Source organism: Protopterus annectens, chromosome 2.part2 (assembly GCF_019279795.1).
Source record: "Protopterus annectens isolate FY-2018-M chromosome 2.part2, PAN1.0, whole genome shotgun sequence".
Lineage (NCBI taxonomy): Eukaryota > Metazoa > Chordata > Ceratodontiformes > Protopteridae > Protopterus > Protopterus annectens.
This window is the reverse complement of record NC_056730.1, coordinates 969,040,333-969,063,934: the sequence shown is the minus strand read 5'-3', so window position 1 is coordinate 969,063,934 and position 23,602 is coordinate 969,040,333.

Genomic DNA, 23,602 nt, shown 5'->3' with positions numbered 1-23,602 from the left:
TTGACTAATACAAGACAAGCCCTGGAATTCAATAAACTCTGTGTAGACTTTGTGCAGAGCTGTACAGAGTTTATGTGTTAACTCAACAGTGCATGGCGTGTGGCAGCGTGCAATGCATATTAATGAGGTGCAGTGCACCTAAGCTAGGTTTCATAGCACACAACAGTTTTGCTGGCCATGAAATCTTTTAAGTGAATGCAGATAGGAATTCTGTATAAGGAAGAGTACCTGCAGTGCGCAAATTTGTGCAGAATGCCACAATGATCACTGGTGCTTTACAGATAGCTGTCATTCTCTTAGTTCAACACATCTGCACAGAGGCCAACTTAATGAGAGGACAATAACCAGTAATAGGGACATATCTGACATAGATGTCACATTGGAATGTGTTAGAATGTAACAGTCTTAACTTCTTAGAGTGAGAAATGTGGACAAAGCCATAAAAATGGGGGGACAAAGAGCCAGAAATAGGGACATATTTTTCATATTGCACTTGCAAACTTAGGAAGTAGATAGAATATATAGGTTGTACATTAGCATGAACTTTCTGAAAAACATGAAGTTTGAAACTCAAATGTCAGTCATCAGTTTCTGACTGCACTTTGCAATGACATGCCGAAGATTTGACAGGAAAATAAAATATGAGGAAAAGATCACAAATATGAGACAAAAAACTGGACATTATGCACAGATCAGGACAGTTGAGAGGTACGCACTCAAATGTATGTAATATTGAGTCACATCAGTCCAGAAATAATCCCAGTGATATGGCAGAAAGCCACAAATTTGATAAGGAAAACATCTGGACATCCTGGGAATATCTGGACAGTGGAGAGGTATGAATGTGAAGTATATAGTTCAAACACAGTACAGGACAGTGTACCTACTGTGCAGAGTACTGTAATATCCCATTCTTGGCATTCTGTACTGAAGCTATATTAATTATCTGTAACAGGACATTGGACTGCCATGTAAAATGATCACCCAAGGGAAATGTGTGTATGGAATAGGGAGACACATATGAATTGTAGGAATGAACACAGGGAAAGAGTACATGTGAAACTCCCGCATGTACAGCAGATGGTGGCATGTCAGTGGAAGATAGTTGTAACAGCAACACCAAGCACATATCTGGATGGTACAGTATGGACTGTACAGTGAAAATGTGTTGTCTATGACTGTCACACAAGGTGATATAACAATGGGGATGATATGTGTGTGTGTGTGTGTGTGTGTGTGTGTGTGTGTGTGTGTGTGTGTGTGTGTGTGTGTGTGTGTGTGTGTGTGTGTGTGTGTGTGTGTGTGTGTGTGTGTGTGTGTGTGTGTGTGTGTGTGTGTGTGATAAGCATCCTTACATGAAGAATGCAGAGGACATTTATCAGCAAGGATCTGACATACAATTGAGAAGCTGTGCAAACTGATATACCTGAATATGAGTGCAGTCTCAGCAGAGGTCTCCAGCAAGGTGGACATAGGTAAAGGATCATGACAAACATTGCAAGAACCAACTGCAATCATGGGCAATATCAGAGTCATGCCACCACTAATTCCATGCCTCTGACATAACATCTGTGATGTGGAGTGAGACTAGATGAGCCTGAACACACACACATGACAACTATTATGATGCATCCACACTCTATGAAGGTAACCACACACACTGTCCTGGTACTATAATATCTGCTGGAGGCATTACAAGGGACACTGCTATATCTGTATGTGACAGTATGGGCAATACAGACTAGTTGCCTTGTGTGCATGGCATATATCTATGGCACAATCTAGACTGTCATGAATGATATACATGCCATTAATGTTGTCAAACACCTATATATGCAGTGTGTGCATAAGCTGAACAGGTAGCATGCATGCATCTGGTGTAACAATTCTCTATGGCCAAGAACACTGTATCAATGGGCCCAGACAATATCCCAGGATGGCTTCCAAATAGCATGAAACATGAATTATAAGGCCCTCTGGAATTACTATTAAAGTGTAGCCTCCAAACAGCCTTTGTGCCTCATGAACTGAGAACAGCAACAGCCAACCCTTTCCACAAAGGTGGGCCATCTACAGACCCTGGAAACTACAGACCCATAATTCTCACTAGCCTTATATGTAAAGCCACGGAAATAATTATCACAGAAATGATCAATAGAGATATAGTAAACCCCAGTTTGGTTTTGTCAAGAGGTAATGCCTACTCAACCTGGTGTACTTCTCTGAGAAAGTCATCAAGGGATTGGATGAGGGCAAAATGGTACCTACCTTGACCTGGACAAGGTATTTGACACAAGATCCCACTCTGGCATTGGTGACAAACTCAAGAGGCTAGGTACAAACTCATATGTCACCCAGTGGATATCCAGCTGGCTCACAGACAGGACCCAGGAAGTTATAATTGGGGAGTCCACCTCTACAAAAAGGCCAGTCACAAGTGGAGACCCTCAGGGATCAGTCCTTGGACCTCTCCTTTTTTGGCATTTACATCTCTGAAGTCAACGCCAATGTCAATGGTCTCTGGCTGACTACATTTGCAGATGATTGCAAATTAGGAGCTGTCATTGAATCCCACACTGACACAAATGTTCTCCAGGAAGGACTGACACAGACAAACTGGGGTCAGAGCCATGGCCTAAAACTAAATGCCAAGAAGTGCATAATAGTATGCATTGGAAAGTCATCCACCCCTGGTAACTATCATATTGACAACACAGCCCTTAGAGTTGACTCAGTAGTTAGGGACTTAGGGACACACATAGAAAGTAATCTAGCCTTTGACTATCACATGTCTACAGCAGTGAGAGGATCATTCTGTGTTGCACAACTTATAAACAAAGGTATGGCATCTAGGTCCAAGGAAGTCATTATTCCACTGTATTCAGCATTCATCAGACCTGTCATTGAGTGTAATACCTCCTGTGGTATGTACCTAACCAGGCATATCCAGCAAATAGAACATCCATAGGGGTTCCTCACTAAAATAATACACGGCATATGTAAAATATCATATAAAGACTTCCTCAAGGCCCTATCCCTGTATTCTGTCTCCTACAGGTTTTTGAGGGGAAATCTATTACTGGCATATAGGGCATTGTCTGACCCCACTCTGATTGACCTCCTACATATTCACAAAACAAACAGCACCAGACTTACCTGTTCTAAAAACTTAAACCTTTCCTGTGATATAAATAAGACCTTCTGGAGAGACAGGTATGTATCCCAGAGGCAATCCCATCTTTGGAACAGGCACCCCATCCATGTGAATCAGAGTTCCTCCATAACCCAATTCAAGTGTAGCTTGGACAATTGGATGGGGAACAAGAAATTCATCCCTGGTTTGGCAACTATTTCTGTAATGGACACAGGCAACCTATAAATGGTTCATCTTCCAGGCCTCTGCTTGTAAATGTTTCATCTCCCAAGCCCCTGCTTACACATATCAAGGGTATCAAAACTTGTCAGAGATTTGGGATGCATGGCTAGGCTTAAAAAAGCCCTTGTGGTGATTAGCCTAGTAAACACCTATGCACCTATGAACCTATTGGTGTTTTGCACCATCAAACAGTCATGTATATTCCCCAGAAAGAATACCTAGATATGGCCAATAAACTGTGATAGTGCTCTGTGACAAAGGTGGTACACTTCAGTTACACATCACTAGAAGATGTGTAGGGAGGTACATGGAGAAGGGTGCACTGTACACAATTTTTGGTGAGATGACGGCTGGGAACCATGAAGTTACTGTGGTCTGTGATGTGCATGTCCTTCACATACCCAGTGCTTGTGTTACATTCAAGGGAGTAGTCTGCACTGTGACCACATGCTGGTGGATGTACCACTTACCCTTTACCCCAGGACACAGGTCACATACCTATTGGTTTAATTATAGGGTATGATGACTACATTATACTTGAGTGGTGTGTCTGTTTCCTAATTCAATAAATCCCTCCAGGTGTGTCATTAATGCAGGTTTTGTCATGGTTGTGGCAGCAGTCTCTGGTATGTGTTGATCCCATCTGTATTATGCAAATATCACATTTGGAGTCAATGATTGCCCACAAGCTATAAGCCTTCAGACAGCTGTTTGGACACAGCATGTGTATGTCATCTGTGATGTCCGTCACTTAACTAATGGGCAAGAAAGTGCCTAGCAGACAACCCTGATGTACTGACTTGATCACTAGACCTGAGATATATGTCATGTCACACATTTCAACATAGTGAGATGCCAAGTATGTCATACACTGGTCTATCCATTTGGTGATATAACTGTTTATGGCCACATATGACAATGTTAATTAAATGCATCAGTGTGGATTTTTGTCAAATGCCTTGACCTGTTCAATTTCCACAAGATGATACTGTTGTCATCATGCATGCTCTGGCTGACCTCTATGAAGACATCTATCAGATGTAACAAAACTGATGCAACAGTAATACCTTACACAGGTGTGTTGCACATACCTGGAATATTACTAGTATACATGTAGAAGAGGTCCATGATGACATGTTGGTCTACCTCACAGTTGAGGAGAGTAATGCATGTACAGCAGAGGAGGGCATGTCCTCAAGTGTTTCCCCCCCAACTTAGGTGGATGCATGTTGATGTACACCCTTGTATGGGATCATAATTTGTGTGGAGGGTGTGGTGAACTGTGTACTCAACTATATCAGGAAGGTGTACATACTGGGTCACACCATAGGAGATCTGTGATGTTGTCACTGTACATTGATTCCATCTGATAGACCTGGATGAAGGTAAGACAGTGCATACAGCCTACTGTGATCTGGCCTAGGGTTTTGACACAGTCACACATACAGGTATCAGTGAAAAAAACCCTCAAGCAGGGGATGAAACCTTACATCAGTTGATGGGTAAGCAAATGGCTCACTGACAGAACACAACATGTAAAAGTTGGTGAATCATCCTGTACCAGTAGAGCTGTCACCACTGCCAAATCCCAGGGATCTGTGCCTGGCCATTCATTGTTTGAACTGTATTTCTTGACAGTTCAGGTTAAAGTATATGGCCTTTGGCTTACCAAGTTTGATGATTCTTGCATATTGTGTGCTATCACTGAGTCCACCAATGGTGATAACATAGTATAGGAGGAGCTAACACACATAGCCGAATGGTGACAAAGGCACAGGATGTACACATACTGTAAATGCAGAAATGAGTGTTTGTTGTGTTGTCCATCTGAAAAGTGGAATTCCATGTTAATCACAGCATTGACAACAGTCCTGTTATTCAGAAACCCAGCAATGCAAGTACTGGGAACACATTTAGATAGCAATCTAAACTATGACCACCAAGTGTCCACACTGCTATTGAAATCCTATGTTATGCACATCATATCATGCCATCATATTGAGATCTTAGGATTGTATGACAGCATTGTAGTCAAACCTCAATACAGCACTAATAGAGTATAATGCTCTTTTTTACATGTACCTCACCAGACACATGTAACACCTGGAGAGACAACATGGCTTTCTCAGCAAGATAACACAGGACCTACACACCATGCTTTGATGTATGTGGATAGATTAAAAGCCATGTAAATGTAAAATTTATTGTGCAGGATGAGCTGACGTCTGCATGGTCCCCTCGACAGGCTCTGACCCTGCCCTGGTGGGAATAATACATATCCAAAAATGGGCTATAGCTGATGACATCAGCAGTGTCTATTGAGGAGAAGATAACAGTGTCCCACATGCTGGTGTAAAATGCTCTCTGTAATATCAAGCAACAGATCACTCACACTTGACTGCAGTGAGAATAGAACCCCTACCTATGTAAGTACATAGACTGTAGAAGGCAGTACTTTATGGAAGCACCACAACTCAAGTCCAACTTGGAGTGTGTTAGATAACACTTTATAGTTGATGACCTGAGCAGTGTCTATTGAAGAGAAAATAACAGTGTCCCACATGCTGGTGTAAAATGTTCTCTGTAATATCAAGCAACAAATCATACACACAGTTGAATGCAGCAAGCATAGAACCCTTACCAATCTAAGGTACACAGACTACAGATCTTTACATAAGCACCACAGGTCAAGTCTGACTTGTCACGTGTCAGACAACACTTTATAGCTGATGACATTAGCAGTGTTTGTTGAAGAGAAGGTAATAGTGTCTCACATTCTGGTGTAAAATGCTCTTTGTAATGTCAAGAAATAACTCACACACATTTGACTACAGTGAGAACAGAACCCCTACCTATCTAAGTACACAGACTACAGAACACAGTACTTAACACAATCACCACAACTCAAGTCTGAGTCTTACCCCAGTGCAGGTGAACTTATAGTACATGACATTGGCAGGCCATTTGGGAGACAAGAGGTTGGGAGGCCTGTATGAAATGGGTGTGTAGGCAAGAACACATATCAAAATACTGGCAATCTATGTAATTGGAGAAGAACTTTAGGATACACATGTCTGGTCTGCTGTCTAGGCACACACCCAGTCAACTGTAGTGAAAACAGAACCCCTACCTACTTAACTACACAGACTACAGAACACAGTACATTATACAAGCACCATGGCACAAGTCTGATTTATACAAGAGTGCAGATGAACTTATAGTAGATGACATCAGCAGACCATGTGGGAGACAAAAGGTTGAGAGGCCTGTATGAAATGGATGTGTAGGCATGAGCAAGTATCAAAATACTGTCAATCCATGTAATTGGAGAAGTAACTGTAGGATACACATGTTGGTTATGCTGTCTAGACACACACACACCAAGTCAACCGCAGTGAGAACAGAACCCTACCTATATAATTACACAGACTACAAACACAGTACATTACGCAAGAGCCAGAGCACAAATCTGATTTATACATGACTGCAGGTGAACGTATAGTATATGACATCACCAGGCCATATGGGGGCAGCAGTATGTGAGGCCTGCATAGGCACATAACTTCGTATCTTCATAAATTCATAGCTTTGTATAAGGCTATTAGCCTAACAGCAGTAGAGTGTTTAGAAGCCTAAAAAGTATAAAAACACAAGTACCTTTATTGAGCATAGTTGGATGTTAGTTTTTGGAGAGCTTGTTTGTGAGCAGCACCAACTGGCCCTGTCCACGAGGGACATAGATGCCAGCCTAGAGGTTTCTTTACAATCACCCAACCAATAGTTAAGGTTGCGCTTGAACAGGGTCATTGAGCAGCACAGCTTCACATGCAGTGGACCCTATTACAGAGGGGTGTGATTTATTGTGGGATATATCTGTCTCCCCAGCATGTTCTGTTTATGTGGTCTATGTTAGTTCATTAAAAACTAACTTCAGAGAACAGCCCTTCATCAAACATAAATCAGTGAACAGTCATTCATCGAACATTCACATCAGTGAATGTTTTTCACAGGGCAGTGAGTTACTTGGACAACATTAGGAAATTTGCCCTTTTCCCCACTGTAGTGCGATCTTGGAGTTGGTATATATATATATATATATATATATATATATATATATATATATATATATATATATATATATATATATATATAAATAGGGTGGTGTGGGGGTGTAGTGGGCATAATCCCTCACCTTAGTGGGTTTGATTTACTGCGGTGTGTGTGACGGTCAGTATGTTGACCAAGTAACTCACTGCCCTGTGAAAAACATTCACTGATGTGAACATTCATTGAACGGACATTCGCTGATTTACATTTGATGAATGGCCATCAATTAAGTTAGTTTTTGACAAACTAATATACACTCCCATTTATGTCACCAGCTAGGATGAGAACCCTGGGGAAAATTATAGTGGTCCCATTTTAATTGCAGATGTCCATCATTTACAGAAAGGCAGGGTCCAAGACTGCACTGCAGGCAGCCATAGCTCAGTTATCAGCAACCTGCATAATACTGAGTACAGTGACAGGTTTGTCAGTCTTTCCATGTATGTCATGTTTGGAGGCCTGGGAGTCTCCCAGGTATAACCCTGTGTTGTCTCTAATTGCTTAAGGTGTCTGGTGAGGTACAGAGCGATGTGAGCATTGTAGTCCATTATTGGTATGATAAGGGTAGAGTGGGTTCAGGCACCTAGGCAGCAAGACTTTTCCCTGTGGGACATTTGGTTGGGGACACATGGCTGAAGTGACATTCAGCTGCAGAGAAATATGGCTGTTTGCAAATTTCCTGTGGGAAAAAAAGAAGAATGTAGTGCCAAGCCCACAACTTCAATAACCAAATGCACAGGGAGAAAATAATGTCCATGGCCCCCAAGACAACATGTGACAGCAGGCAGTATGACAGGCATCAGCAGCAGGCTGGCCAGTGGGCATGTCAGTGGCAGTAAAAATGCAGTGCACAATGGGAAACACCTTTATAATTTGTGTGTGTAGATCACTACCCCCCTTCACAGTGTCTAGGGGAACATTACCTAGAATGCATGCTGGAGCATAAATGTGACTACAGTAGCATGCAAGATTTCCTCCGTGCTGCAGCACACTTCTACATGTCATAGTTGCATAAGCATGTACTGTACATTGAGCACAACACGTGTTACTTCTTCTGCCCTCATGCACTTGTTATTAAAGCTGTGGGTATGGTAGTGTGTGCTCCTCTTAGCCTATGGGGAGTTTGCAAGCAGCCATACTTCTCTGCAGCTGAATGTCATTTCAGCCACATGTCCCCAACCAAATGTACCACAGGGAAATGTCTCACTGCCTAGGCACCTGAACCCAGGTAGAGCACAGCAGTGGTATGACTTCCCTGGTCTTAGATGTGATGCCCATATGTAAGATTTGAGTAATGCAGATTGTGTGTGTCACCACTATGGGCACATAGTGATGAAAATGTAGATTCACATCAACATGTGTTCCCAAGTCTCACAACACTGTGGTTGAGCTTGGGGGGGTGCTATGTATATCATAATTAGCAGGGGTACTTCATTGACAGAGGTGAAAAAGAGTAATTGTATGCTTAAAGTTCAGTTCATGAGTTTGTCACCAATCATCAGTCTGTGTCGGCCCCTACTATAATATGCTACCATCATTGGAGGATTCTATATGAGTGTGTCCAGTTAACAGTCATCTGCAAACCTGGTAAACCACAGGACAGCTACTGTTGCTTGTACTTCAGGGAAGTATTTCTGAACAGTTGAGGGCCCACCACAGATCCTTGGGGTATTCCACTGGTGAGTGGACTAGTGGTGAAGGTACAGTCTCCAACTTTGAGATTGTGTGTTCTGTCATTGAGCCATTTGGCTATCCATCTAATACTGTATGGCCACATTCCCAGATCGGAGATATTCACTATGAGACATGAAATGGTGATAGTGTCACAGGCCTTAGATAATGCAACATAGGCAGTATGTCTTGTTATCCCTCATCCAGGTCTTTGGGGTCAGTATACAAGAAGTCCACAAGGGTCAATAAGCAAGATCTAGTCTTGACAAAACCAAAATGGGTAGGGTCAAGTGTGTTGAAGGTCACCTATGCCCCTGTGGATATGGTCCATGCTGATTCCTGCAGTAGCCTTGCAGATAAGGCTTTTCAGGCATATGGGTCAATAGTGGTAGTTCTGAATGTTACCAGATTGATGTGCATCGCATAGCACACAACATTTAATATTACATTTTGTAGTGTGGTTGATATATATGTGGAAAAAGTACTGAGACCCCAAGGTTGTAGTGCTGGGGGGTACCAACACATGGATTTTAAATACATCTAGTTACATAGGGCCCTCGGTTTGTAATGTTTCTACATCTAATTTCATGTCATACAAAGAAAATGGACAGTAAACAGCGGTAATACAGCATACTATATACATTTCTATAGCTTAACATGCAGCAGGTTAGCGCAATGGTTAGCAAAGTGCATATGCATGTGAGATACACATGCAGTGTGTAAATGAGAGCCACATTGCTAAAGTCTGGGAGTTAGTATTGAGTTGCTGTAATACACCTTCTACTTAACTGCCTCTGTGCCAGCATGTGTTAATGCAGTTAATGCAGTGATACATTACTTTTTGTGGCCAGATGGTACTGGATTCAAATACAACTGAATTTAACACTTTTAAGTACTTTCCTATTACCATTGATGCATGTTGGTTTTGTGATGTGCACCATCTCACAATAATGCATTGAAAAAAAGAAGTGGGGAAGACAGAATAGTGGTAAAATGGGGAGCAAGCAGGGGAAGAACAAATGGGGAGCAATACAGGAATGTGCAGGAGGGAGGTAGGAAAGAATCAAAGTTATCCATTTCTTCAACTGTAAAAACTGATAATATATGCAGAATATTAGCTTAATTTGGACTGTCACCCCCAAAGAGAGGGGTGACTACAGCACAATCATGTTGTATAGCCAACTGAACCAAGTGAATCAAATGTGTCAAGAAGACGTGTGTGGAATGGAGAGCTATGTACAGGATGGTTTTGTTTTTGGGAGAGCTATGTACAGGATGGTTTTGTTTTTGTGGGGCAGGTGCCCATTTTTTTTGGGGGGGGGGATGTTAGGGAAGGGAAGTAGGTATGCCTCGGTCTGGTAAGTTGGTTAATTGAGGAAGCAATTGTAGACAGACAAGACAAACAAGACAAGTGACAGGGATCATGATGGTCACAAGAGGTCAGTGGACACCATGAATGGGGTGAGGATGGAGACATCCAGGATCCATGGTTGTCAAGGTGGATGACAGTGAAAACTGAGTCCTCACCCACTGGACTGTCATCACTGTCACCTCATTCCATCACTGGCTGGAGTGCTCAATGTCTTCATTTCCTCCTGGTCCTACATAAAATGAGGGAGAGCAGCCCTTCCAGCTGACATAGGCATGCATCAACCATGCAGTGCACAAACAACACTATGTACCATCCCCTGGCAGTTCATTGTGGGTGATAAACTCACCACCTCTGCCACTGCTCCCTGAGGGAAACACTGGACTATCCTCCAGGGCAGAACTACCTGAAGGAGCAGGTAGTGCAGGGGCAGCAGAGATGGTGCTGCTAGGTTGGCTCCCAGCCATGCTGAGCAATGGTGCCGGGTCCAGTGGAGTGGAGGCAGGTGGATAATGTGGGATAGGCCTACTCCACTATGCTGTGGAGCATTTCATGATGTGGTATACATGGATGACATGGTAACAATTTTACGACACATAATAACATAAAACAACAACAACAAAAAAAGATAGATAAGGGTTGGGGTGAAAGAAAGAAAGAAAGAGAGAGAAAAAAGAGATAAGATTAGTACCTTCATAAGTAACACACAATGCATTAATACAATTATTTGACTCTATTATCTTAATCTTTACTCTTAAGACTACCACCCCCTAATAGATAACTATTACTTTTAAGACTATCAGCTCCTAACAGATGCACACTATTCTACAGATTGCAGCAAGTTCTCCTTTGCATGCCTATATACTGCACATATGCTTGTACCAATTATACAGATTACAATTTACAGCAGGACATGTGTGCCACTGGTACAGAGCTTTTACTTTAAACTTTTAAGTTACACATAACTGAAGAATTAACAGTATTGTATAGTTAGGAAGTCTGGTATTTGAACCCACCATCTCTGACTAAAGTCTAATATTGTACTCTTGGTTTGTGCTACAGACTAATGCATGCATACTTGCTTTTACAGTTGAGAAATGCATGCTCAATTTGATACAACTGTATAAAATACCAAACAAGATATCTTGAACTTTTAATTCTGCAATAACACTACTCTTATGTTGCATACACCCCACATGCCTCCCTCATCCTCACTAATCTAGCACCAGGGGTCCTAACATTGCACTCCTTTTCCATGGCAGCTGTGGAAAAAGCAGAACAGAATACCATTATGAATGCCAGTCTTGCCTATATTCATCTTTTAAGCCTTACAAGTACTCTCTGTAGTTGATCTGTGGGATGTCCGCAGTCCTATATTCCTTGATCCAAGGATTGAGGGTATTCCTCTTCCTCAGAGTGGTGCCTACATTGGTATCCAGTGTGTGGGATACCAGTGGCACTGGATACAGCATGGGCCAAACTATCCCAAGCCTCCAATTTATACTGGGAGCCAGAATGATCCCTCTGGCACTGTGGTATTTCACTAGGAGTCCAATAAAAATCATGGACTACTGGATACCCCATCTCTGTACCCTAAAAGACACACCCTCTTCATGAGCACCTGCCATGTCTACCATGGATCAAAAGCAATGGAGGCTGATGGTTTCCCACCAGTTCCAGTTTTCACATTTACTGGGAGTGTGCACACTGTTTGAAAATGTTGTGCATCTCACACTACCGAGCAACGTGTTTGCAGTTTGGGAAGTGGTGCACAACTGTGGAAAGCAATGTAATTTCAAGGTTATTTGATGTACAGGCAATGTGTATGTGTGTTTGACAAATTTGGAAGGCCATGGCAGCCCAGACAACAGAAATATACTTACAGGAATACAGTACAGTATACCCACAGTCGTGCATTTGATAATATATGGATAACACATAGATACATAAATAAATGTCTGATAAAATACTAATGTTTCAGCCCTCATACATATAATTAATATCAGCTACACTATGTTAAGTGTTATAAGTCAGCGTGACTAAAATGGGAAGTGGAACAACATTAAAAGTGCAAGTGCATGGAATATGCTGTATTCGAACCCAGGATCATGTGTCCGGCAGTCCTACACTTATACCTGTTGCCACAAGAAGGTTGAGAAAATGCTTTTCTATGTTGCAGTTCATTGCTATAAACTGCAATGTCAGAACAATAAAACAAAGGTTGGACACAGTGTATTAGAACCCAGGACTATTTGTATACCAGACCTATACTTATACCGACTGCCACAGGATTAGTTACATGACATGCCCTACCTTACTATTCATACTTATGGTGTTGCTATTAACTGCAGAAAAACTTTGCTTACCAGGTTGGTGAGATATCCAGTAATATTAACTGAATGCATCCGGTCTCTAGTTTTGTCTGTCTGGGTCCTGTCTGCTTCCTGGGTGGATCAGTTTGCATACTGATGTGCTTCACGCACACCAGATAAACACAGCCAAATCTGCCATTCATTTTTCTCCATTTCCCCTGTTTGCACTAAGCGGCACAGTGCACAAACACTGGGAAAAAAATGAGATGGCGCGAGAAAAGAATTCAAACCCAGTACCATCTGGCCCCAAAAAGAAAAGTATTGCTGCATTAGCACATGTTCCCACAGAGTCAGGTAAGTAGCAGGTGGGTTTCATAATCTCAATACTGTTAGACTTTAGAAATGCGGCTTATATTTGCAGGTGTATCTCACATGCATATACACTTTGCTAACCATTGTGCAATGGGAAACTACATATTATTAAGTATTACTGCTGTTTATTGTCCATTTTTTGTGTATGACATGACACTACATGTAGAAACTTTAAAAAATGAAGGCCCTATCTCACTTTATGTCACATATTTACAATACATCCATGCATTGCTCTCCCTCCCCCCAAGCACTGCAGCCCTGGTGTCTCAGTACATCTTCCACGCATATATAGCATACACTGTAGAAGGTAATATCAAATGTTGTGTCATATGCAATGCATATCAATTGGGTAACATGCAGAACTACAACGATTGACCCATAAGCCTAACAAGCCTTATCTGCAAGTCTAGGGAAGGGATCAACATGGACTTTATCCAGAGGGACACAGATGACCTTCAACACACTTGAGTCAACCCATGTTGTGTTTGTCAAAGGATAGATCTTGCCTATTGAACCTTGTGGACTTCTTTCATATTGACCCCAAAGACCTGGATGACAGATAACAGGACATACTGCCTATGTTCAGTTATCCAAAGCCTTTGACAATATCCCCCATTCATGTCTCATAGTAAAAATGTCCCATCTTGGAATTAAGCCATACAGTATTCCAACTGGCTCACCAACAGAACACACACTCTCAAAGTTGGGGACTGCACTCACCCCACTAGCCACTTACTAATAGAATACCCCAAGGATCTGTGCTGGGCCCTCAACTGTGTGAAAACTACTTCCCTGAAGCACAGGTGATGGTAGATGGCCTGTGGCTTACCATTTTTGCAGATGACTGTTAATTGGACGCACTCATATAGATTCCCCCAATGATGGTAACATATTACAGAAGGGGCTGACAGAGACAAATAATTGGTGCCAAACTCACAGACTGAAACTTACAGCAAATTCTGCCTCATTGTCCCCTTTGGTAATGAAGCACCTGTACTAATTATGATATAGATAGCACCCCCTCTCAGCTCAAACACAGTGTTGTGAGACTTGTGAACATGTGTTCATAGCAATCTACACTTTCATGACTATGTGTCTGTAGTATTGAGACACATATTCTGCATTGCGCACCTCATACATATAGACATCACATCTAAGACCAGAGAGGTCATAGCTCTGTTGCACTCCACACTTATCAGACCTCTAATTGAGTACAAGGCTTCCTTCTGTCTGTACCTCACCAGACTACTGCAGCAATTGGAGAAAAAAATAGAGGTTTGTGAATGCGAGAATGCAGGTCCTACAAACATCACATACATGTAAGGACTATAAGACCTGTCACTGTACTCAGTATCCTGCAAGCTGCTGATAGGTGACCTATGCCTGACCTACAGAGAAATGTCAGACCATGCCCTACTGGAAATGCTGGACATCTGCAAAACGAATGGGACAGGAATAATGTGGCCCAGGGTTCTCAACTTAAAGTGTGACATAAACAGAACATGCTGTGGAGACATATATATCCCCCAGCAACTCACATTCCTCTGTAATAGGCTCCCACTGCATGTGAAGCAGTGCTCTTCAATGACCCTGCAGTAGTGCAACCTTCACTACTGGTTGGGTGATTGTAAAGTCACCTCTGGGGTGCACCTCTGTCCCTCACAGACAGGCCTAGTTGTTGCTGCTCACAAAATCGCTCTATTAACAACGACCATCTAAATATGCTTAATAAGGGTACTTGTGTTTTTACACAGATAGGCTTCTATTGATTCATGTGTACTGACAATAATGTACTCCTAAAACTTACAAATGCAATATGTGAGAGATGCAACTATACATTGAATCGAGAATAAATGCTCTCTCTCTCTCTCTCAGGTAACAACAAACCAGATGTCAAACAGGTTGTCAGCACACACACTTCACCTCTTCAACAAATCAAGTGCACAACACTTAACTCCACATACACAGAGGTACTCAGAAGCTTACCAAAAGAGCAGAGACCTTGCAAATGCAAACCTTCTGCACACATTACAGTCCCAATGGAACCCACTACACATAAAAACAAGTGTATCAATGTGTCACGCATTAAGCCCTTAAGGCAAAACACCTGAAAACCAATGTCTTGGTCATAGATTAATCCATAGTGAGACACAAAGATGTCTCCCTCACCAGGCTGTAGAAGTAGAAAGTCACAGTCAGGTGCCTGTCAGGTGCCAGCATCTGCAAAGTCATGCATGCACTCCAGTTTCTCAACAACAAGCACAGTTACACCTCTGTCGCACTCCATGTTGGAGTAAATGATTTCAGACGTACCTCACTGAACTATATGAAGAGATATATAACTAATATATCAAAGTATGTGTCCCAGACAGTTATATTCATAGCCCTAAGCAGCATTCTACCTTCACCTAGGATGATGCCTCAATACAAACAAAAAAATTATCACCTACAACAGTTGGCTTAGCTACTGGTGTCAATCCAGGGGGATCCAGTATTTGTCAGCCTGGGATGATATGGTTGACAGACCATGCTGCTTTGCCAGGGCTGGTCTTCATCTGTCACCTCTTGCCTTTCGGTTACTGGCCAAGGTACTTGCCTCTCCCATAGTGTCTTCTTAGGCAATGTCATAATGACAAAATTCTTGATGTAAGAATATCCTCAAAAGACAAACTCAAGGTCATGGTGCTTAATGCTAGGAGTCTAAATCAGAAACTACACTCAATGGAGGCACTACCTACTTGGGAATATGTTGATGTTTGTGCAGTCACAGAGACGTGGCTTAGGGCAGCAGATAGTACTCCAGACATGAAAGGCTATAATGCCTTCCACATTTTCAGACCAGAAAATAAAAATGAATGAACCAAAAGAGGAGGTGTTACCTCTTCATAAAAGACAATACACTTCAAGACTGGTTAAGCAGTATGATTGCTTAGAGTTACACCAAGTCCAACTCACTGTAGGAAAGACCCCCTTCCACATCATTGTTAGTTACAGGTCTACCAACATGAACTATGAAAACCACACAGTGCCTTCCTGGACCTACCTGAGTCACTCATAATACAGCTAAATATCTTAGGCAAGGGTGACTTTAACTATTCTTCCATCGATTGGGATACATATATGAGCTGAAACACACTCACCCTAAGGTTCCTGCACTTTGTAAACACAAATGCTCTGGAAGAGTTAGTCTGCACCCCAGGGGTCTTGAATGCCCTTGACCTAGTACTTACCAACATCGGAGATTGCTGCACCACCCTATGTATGAGACCCTCTCTGGTAAGATCTAACTATAAATCATTCACTTTCAATGTTACAATCATACCTAACCCCCTCAGGATCCAAAAGGTTGAAAAGTTTCTGCAAAGCCTCCTAAGTGCCATCACTGACAGTACAGACAGCTATATGGAGGTGTACACAAATGTCCTGTATAAACATCTTTACAAGTGTAGAGACGTAGCCATACCAGAACAGATCAAAATTTGCTCACAAAAAACAAGTTGATTATACAACAAGAGAAAGAAACTGATATCCAGGAATTAGAGAGAACAGTCTCAGCAGAAGAACTTAGCTTGAACAAGCAAATCAGACATTTTGTAAAGTCCTCTAAAGCTAATTACAAAACTAAATTAGCATCCACAGCTAAGGATAATCACAAGACACTCTTTAGCCATGTCTGCAATGTAAAAGGGAAGGCCCAGCTTTGCACCAAATTCATAGTGGATGGTACCACTCATACTGAACCTGAGGGCATTGCCAACCTGTTATCAGACAGGTTTGGCAAAAATGTCACACCTCATAGCTCTTAACCTCTTAGCACAAAAATCTGGACAGAGCCAAAAACAATGAGAGACAAAGCCCCCAAAATAGAAACACATTCTAAATATTGTTCTTATAAACTTAGAAAGTTGCTAGAATAAAAGGTAGTGTGTTACCATGCATTTTCTGAAGGATATGAAGTCAGAAACTCAAATGCCTGTCATTATATAGTGAATTCAATCCTCACTAATTTGCCACAAAATTCCAGAAAACCACAAATATTATGAGGAACAGACTAAAAATATGAATAAAAAGTCTGGACATTTTACAAAAATCTGGACAGTTGAGAGGTATGTCACACCCCTGTCTCCACCAATCATACTCCTAAGCATACATGTCACCGGTTCTCTACCTATTATCTCCAAAGAACAGGTCATAACCACACTCAGCAAGGCCAAAAACATAGCCTGTATGGGACTGGATAACATTTCAGGCTGCTTTCTAGACACTGTAAAGCAAGAGTTAGTGGAACCACTGAGTACTCCCTTCAACCACAGTCTAAGTACTGGCTTAGTCCTGCCAGAGTGAAAAACAGTAACCTTAATCCCCTTGTACAGAAGGGAGCCTTCAACTGATGCAAGGAACTATAGACCCATAAGCCTGACCACCCTTGTCTGTAAGGCCATGGAGAGAATTATCTTGGACCTTATCAACAAGGACATTGATGACCGTCAAGCTCTTGAACCGATCCAGTTTGGCTTTGTTAAGGGAAGTTCATGCCTGTCAAACCTAGTGGACTTCTTTAAGAGTGTCACCAAAGCCCCGGATGAAGGCAAATCAGTACATACTGCCTGTCTCAACTTGGTCAAGGGCTTTAACACAATCCCCTACTCAGGCATCATTGAGAAACTCACACAAAAGGGGCTTAACCCATACATCATTAGATGGGTAGTGAATAGGCTCACCAACAGAAAGCATACAGTCATAGGTGGGGATTCTACCTCTACCAGCATACCTATTACCAGTGGTGTTCCACAAGGGTCTGTACTGGGCCTCCTACTGCTTGGAATCTATTTCTCAGAAATTCAGGCAATAACAGATAGCCTGCGGCTCACCAAGTTTGCTGACAGCTGCAAACTGTGCAATCATTAAATCCCCAAACTATGTCAACATACTACAAAATAGGCTTACACAGATAAATGATTGTTGCCAAAGCTACAGACTTAAACTTAACCCCCACAAATTCACTATTATCCTTTTCAGCATTGGAGAGGTCCCTGCAAATGACACTATTAATAACACCCCCATACGTTCCAAGCCAATGGTGAGAGATTTGGCAATGCAGATTGACAGCAACATCAACTTTTATTATCATGTGTCCACAGTGGTAAGGAAGGCCTTTTACATTGTACACCTCATAAGTAAAAGCATAACATCCAAGACTAAGGATGTTATCAATCTACTTTACTCATCCCTCATCAGACCAATAATGGAGTACAATGCTCCCTTTTGCATGTACCTCACCAGACACCTGCAGCAGCTGGAGAGACCTAAGAGGTTTCTCACCAAGAAACTCCAGGGACTTCAACACATGACCTACATGGACAGGCTGAAGGCCCTGTCACTGTACTCTGTATTTTATAGACTGGTGAGAGGCAACTTGTGCCTGGTCTACAGAGGACTCTCAAACCCTGTCTTAATGGAAATGCTACACCTCTGCAAATCCAATGGAACAAGAATCACTCTTTGTAGGGACCTTAACCTAGCCTGCAACATCAGTAGGACATGTGGGAAGAGACAGATATGTCTCCCAGGGGTTGCCAGTCCTATGGAACAAACTCCCAGTTCATGTAAAACTGAGCTCCTCAATGGCCCTATTTAAGCATAGCTTGGACATTTGGATGGGAGATCATAAATTTACCCTGGGGGTTTCACCTATGTCACTCTTAGACAGGGGCACCCAGTGCTGATCATGGATTTGAAAATATGGACTACATATCTTGGCCTGTAAGGGATCAATGGTAGAACTTGGCTAGGCTTGTAAAGGCCCTAGGGTCATTAGCCTAGTTACCTCCTAAGAACCTAGAACCATTATGGTAGTAGCCCCATATGAACCTATGAAGTTATGAACCTATGCAGGCCTGCCAACATCTTGTTTCACATGTAGCCTGATGATGTCATCTACTATAAGTTCAGCTGCAGTATTGCAAAGAATGACTTGTGCTGTGGTGCTTGCATTAAGTTCTGTAGTCTGTGTACTTAGATAGGTAGGGGTTCTATTATCACTGCAGTCAAGTGTGTGTGTGTGTGTGTGTGTGTGTGTGTGTGTGTGTGTGTGTGTGTGTGTGTGTGTGTGTGTGCTCTTGCTTGACATTACAGAGAGCCTTTTACTGCAGCATGTGGGACTCTGTTATTACCATATTCTCAGCAGACACTAATGATGTCATCAGCTGTATCAGATTTTTGGATCTGCAGTCATCCCACCAGAGCATGGTCAGACACTGGCCTGAAGGCCAGGCAGACATCACATCATCCTATATCAGACAGATTATAGTGACATGGCTTTTAATCTATCTGCACAAATCATAGCATGGTTTGTAGGCCCTGTGTTATCTTGCTGAGAAAGCCCTGTGGTTTCTCCAGCTGCTGCATGTGTCTTTTGGGGTACACACAAAAAAACAGCATTATACTGCATTACTGTTCTGATGAGGTTTGACTACAGTGCTGTCATACAATCCTAAGATCTGAATATGATGGTGTGACTTATGATGTGCACCATACATTTGTCCTGGAAAATCATTAAAGAGAGAAGTTAGAACGTAATGATATACACTGCAATTTCTGGCTTCACAACTCTTACAACAGCATTCACTATAAAGTTGTAAAATTGTGATGCTATCAACTGTATAATTTGCCAAGGCCAATTTTAGTCAAGGGTACAAAAAGCAGTTCAACATCTCAAATGCATATATACTAAGCACTAAGTTAGCTATGCACCCTGAGCATCAGACACAGCTTTTGTATCCATGAATACAAAAGATAGAAAACAGGGATATGTCACAGTTATCATCACTTGCACAGGGTGGTATGTGGGGGCCATTACACACAGAAGTTAGAAAATGATACACATTGCAGTTTCTGACTTCACAACCCTTACAAAAGCATTAACTATAAAGTTGTGAAGTGTTGATGGTATCAACTGTATAACTTGCCAAGGTCAATATAAGTCAAAGGTACAATGAGCAACTGAACAACACAAATACAGATATAATAAGGGGTATATATTATATTATCACATGCTTACAAAAGCGAACGATAAATAATCGACCCCCATGTAAGCGAAAGCTTACAAAGTCGAAACCTCAGAACAGCGATTTTTTTCCAAGGGAAAAAAATCTCTGTTCCAAAATAAAAAAAAAAAACTTTAAAACATTACATAATGTGGGGCCAAAGCCCCCCACACCCTCCTACTTAAATATACCAACTCCTAGATCACACTACAGTGCCAAAAACTGCAAAGTAACGAAAGCAGCCAAGCAAATTCCTTCTCAGGGAAAGAATTCACTGAAAAGCCGCTTTGCTATTTTGCCTTTTCTCTCTTTTTGGTTCGATCAAGACACATTCAACAAACTGCGTCTGCGATCTTGTAATAGGGAACTTATAATAAGCACTAAGTTAGCTATGCACCCTGAGCATCAGACACAGCTTTTGTATCCCTGAATCCAAAAGATAGAAAACAGGGATATGGCACATTTATCATCACTTGCACAGGGTGTTGCATGGGGGGCAGGAAGCCTAGGCTGACACAAAAGGTCAGCGAGTGTCTGTGAATAAGAAAGGGAAGAAGGCATACATAGGAATGAAACAAATGGCCAGTGAGACAAAATGAGTAACTGTTGTGTGTCTGTAGGGGTCCTCCAGGTGAAATTGGTGTGAGTGTCTGCATGAACACAGCCAACCTCTGTGCTAGTGCTACATCTTGGTCTGTTAGACAGGTGTGAGCCATGCATGGTAGAGGTGGCAGGTCATCTTTGTCATCCCCACCCATGAGAACTGGCTCTGCCAGGAGTTGCACTGGCACCTCCATGTCCAAGGTCAGATGCAGTGCTGCTACCTTTATGTGACTGATGTCTGCTGGATGAGCTCCCTTTACAGGGATGCCCAGGTCCATCTGGGTGTGGACAGCACACTCACTGACAGTGTAGTGTCCATCTGGGTGTGGACAGCACACTCCCTGACAGAGCAGTGGAAGTACTGACACTATGGGAGCATGATCGGGCACAGCCACATTAGCTGACAGCAGATGATGTGGCTAACCTACACCCATGATGATGCCATTTCCCTCACAGCAGATGTTCCATCGCAGACACTGCTTGTTCCATGACAGACACCCCTCTGTCCATCACAGACACCCCTCGTTCCAACATGTCATTTATCCAATTCAGTTAATCAGCAACTCGGTGGATGCAGTCATGCATGTCAGACTGTGCCACATCCACAACTCTAAACATTTGTCTGGAGCACCTATGGGAACATGCCTGTGCCTCCATGATGGCCCTAAACATACATTGAGTGGAGCAGGAAGTGACACCTGCACCAGGTAGAAAAGGAACAGCAGGCCGCCTATGAGCACCCCATCAATCCTCCTGCATGGCACCTCGCCCACACTTTGGCTAAGGCCAAACTCAACAGGCAGTGAAGGCACAGCAGCCACATGTTCCTGATCAATGTCCTCGCCCTCCACCTGTCCAATATCTGTGAGCTCAGTGGAGTGGGTAGACATAGGCCTACTGGCTGTGTCTGATGGAAATGCAGAGGATTGCTGTATATCAACCTCTGTGTCAGACTCAACCTTTGCACCTCCCAACTGTACCTCAGTTTGGCCACTATCACCATCAGAGTCTGCTGATACATTGACATCAGGTGGCACAGGTCCCATACACCCACTGTCATGATCACCTGCAATAAAAAGCAAGAAATACAGGAATACATTAATACCTGCACTACTATAATGCAATATATGCTAACAAACTAACAGTGCTGCCACTATTACAGACAGTAAAGCAATACAACAACAGGCCTGAGATCAAAATCACACACTACAATGTTTCATTAAATTGCTCAGCAGTACTGACATAAAAATATTTGGCTTACCATCTGCAGAAGACATACTGCACTGTTGTCCAGACAGTCCTTAAAGAAGTTAAGCAAGAGGTAAGTGCAACATCATCACAATTAACAGTAACTTGGGTGTAATACAGTTACCCCTTTCTCTGTGCATTAACTCTGCTTTCAACAAGAATGTGGCTGACAACTCCAACCTAAGCTTATAACTGTAGTATCTTCAATCCCCCCACCTAAGAAAATGACATGTGACACAGAATTAACTTATTCATTTCAATTGTTTCACTATACAACAGTATACAACTGTTCAGATTAAAAAAAGCCTACCTGCAAGCTCCTCTTGGGATGTGCTTGTTGTCCTGGAAGGTGTTGCACCTACATCCAAGGCATGTTGTACTGCACTCTCCTGGGAGCTGTCTGGATCTCTGATATTGGCCAGGGACTATTCATTGGGGGTTAGTGATGGTTCCCTGGCAGGCCCTCCCCCAGTAACCATTTAGTCAAAGCCCACTACAACTGCTCGTCTCCATGAGGAAGCGGTCATGTCAGTGGTCGTGTGATGCACCTGTATTTATGTTCTGGTGTGGTTTTCCATGGCATTGACATCCTGGTCAATCTGCTACTGTATTTGCCTCCTACATGCCATATCTCCCCATCCCCTTTCCTGGAGAAAAGCACCATGTTGCCTACACCCATCAACAATTACTTGATTTTCGTCATCAGTGAAGGGGGCTATCTGTGGATTGACACAACTGAGTGGCATACTTGTAGGTGTCCTAAAAGACAACACAAGTATAATACACATAAGTATCACATAACTACAGAATAACTGTTTACAGATAAAACATAAAAGGTAGCCAGTCAGTATTACCCACTGGAGAAACACAAACCAGTCTAGAGATGTGACATACTAACAATAGGCAGGATGTAAAACAAGGACAGTAACAAGAGCTGCAGCAAGATCAGTAAGGGGAAGGGGCACACATCCTACCACCAATGTCAAGGTCATCACAGCCATAGGCAGATGAGGAGTCAGAGGGGGAACCATCACCTGCTGTGGCTATAGGCAGACATAGGTGTGCTCAGTATGCCCTTGCATTGGCTAAGAGACAATGCATGGCACACTCACTCACCACTGAGAGGCCTAAAACCATCCTGCTACTCACATACTGTACATATAGAACCGTCGATGCCAGGCAACTCACACAACCTTTACCTCCCCTTGTATTGGTTGTGTACTGCTTGCATCAGACAGAGTCAGCCCTAAACTAACACAGTGGGAATTGCTGCATTTACAAGGTAAGTCCTGACCCTGGAGTATATTGTTTAATAATATAATGGCATATCCTTGTATTCCATTACTTGGTACAGTAAGTAAGTAAAAGATGGGAGATTTGTACACAAATTACCTTAACATGTGACAGCAGATAATTATTTAACGTATATGTGTCCACTAGTAAGTAGTAGGCCTCAGGCTTCAAAGATTCACACAGTCACACCTCTCAAAAAGTACTG